Source organism: Entelurus aequoreus, linkage group LG10 (assembly GCF_033978785.1).
Source record: "Entelurus aequoreus isolate RoL-2023_Sb linkage group LG10, RoL_Eaeq_v1.1, whole genome shotgun sequence".
NCBI lineage: Eukaryota > Metazoa > Chordata > Actinopteri > Syngnathiformes > Syngnathidae > Entelurus > Entelurus aequoreus.
Window position 1 is genome coordinate 79,114,193 of NC_084740.1, and position 1,863 is coordinate 79,116,055.

Below are 1,863 nucleotides of genomic sequence, written 5' to 3' on the forward strand. Positions count from 1 at the left end.
TCAAGACTGGAAAGTCTCAAGTCAAGTCCCAAGTCCTGCAATTTGAGTTTCGAGTCCTTTCAAGTCCTTTTAACCACAGACTAATATATTTACACAGATTGTGTATGCTTTTAAAACGCTGTATTTATTTATTCAAACAAGTGCATTTGAAATTGCAGGGGGAAAAAAAATAGTGCTGACATTGCACTTCATAATAGCACTATTAACCAGTCCTTTTAAACATTTAACTCATTCCTTTACAGACTAAACACATTTGAAAAAACAAGTGCAACTGTACTTATTTGCACAAAAGTGTTAACATTGTAATTCCATGGCATCTTGCATTGTAACTAGTTCCACTGCAGTTTATATCCTGTTCTTACCTTATCTCATTGATCTCATCTCATACTGTATGTGTGTTGATGTGTGCGTACACATGGAAAACATAACAAATACATCAACATAACAATGAACAGAGTTGTACTTTTTAGACGTCAGGGCCCTACGCAATATGTACACATATTCTTAATATAGTGTACATTTTAACTGACCTTTATTTGACTATGTTTGTCTTTTTGTAGGTGGCTAAAATACGCGGTGCTGCTAACGTAACGTCACTGTGTATGATACGTTGTCTAACGCAGGGGTCACCAACCTTTTTGAAAGCAAGAGCTACTTCTTGGGTACTGATTAATGCGAAGGGCTACAAGTTTGATACACACTTAAATAAATTGCCAGAAATAGCCAATTTGCTCAATTTACCTTTAACTCTATGTTATTATTAATAATTAATGATATTTACACTTAATTGAACGGTTTAAAAGAGGAGAAAACACAAAAAAAATGACAATTAAATTTTGAAACATAGTTTATCTTCAATTTCGACTCTTTAAAATTCAAAATTCAACCGAAAAAAAGAAGAGAAAAAACTAGCTAATTCGAATCTTTTTGAAAAAATTAAAAAAAAGAATTTATGGAACATCATTAGTAATTTTTCCTGGTTAAGATTAATTTTAGAATTTTGATGACATGTTTTAAATAGGTTAAAATCCAATCTACACTTTGTTAGAATATATAACAAATTGGACCAAGCTATATTTCTAACAAAGACGAATCATTATTTCTTCTAGATTTTCCAGAACAAAAATTTTAAAAGAAATTCAAAAGACTTTGAAATAAGATTTAAATTTGATTCTACAGATTTTCTAGCTTTGCCAGAATAATTTTTTTAAATTTTAATCATAATACGTTTGAAGAAATATTTCACAAATATTCTTCGTCAAAAAAAACAGAAGCTAAAATGAAAAATTAAATTAAAATGTATTTATTATTCTTTACAATAAAAAACATACATTCACTTTAACATTGATTTAAATGTTCAGGAAAGAAGAGGAAGGAATTTAAAAGGTAAAAAGGTATATGTGTTTAAAAATCCTAAAATAATTTTTAAGGTTGTATTTTTTCTCTAAAATTGTCTTTCTGAAAGTTATAAGAAGCAAAGTAAAAAAATTATTGAATTTATTTAAACAAGTGAAGACCAAGTCTTTAAAATATTTTCTTGGATTTTCAAATTCTATTTGAGTTTTGTCTCTCTTAGAATTAAAAATGTCGAGCACAGCGAGACCAGCTTGCTAGTAAATAAATACAATTTAAAAAATAGAGGCAGCTCACTGGTAAGTGCTGCTATTTGAGCTATTTTTAGAACAGGCCAGCGGGCTACTCATCTGGTCCTTACGGGCTACCTGGTGCCCGCGGGCACCGCGTTGGTGACCCCTGGTCTAACGTTACTGTGTGTGATACATGGACTAACGTAACGTTAGCTTACATTCAAAACGTACCCTTCTTTGTGCAACTTCAAATGTCGAAACGAAGTTGGAAGTGGTT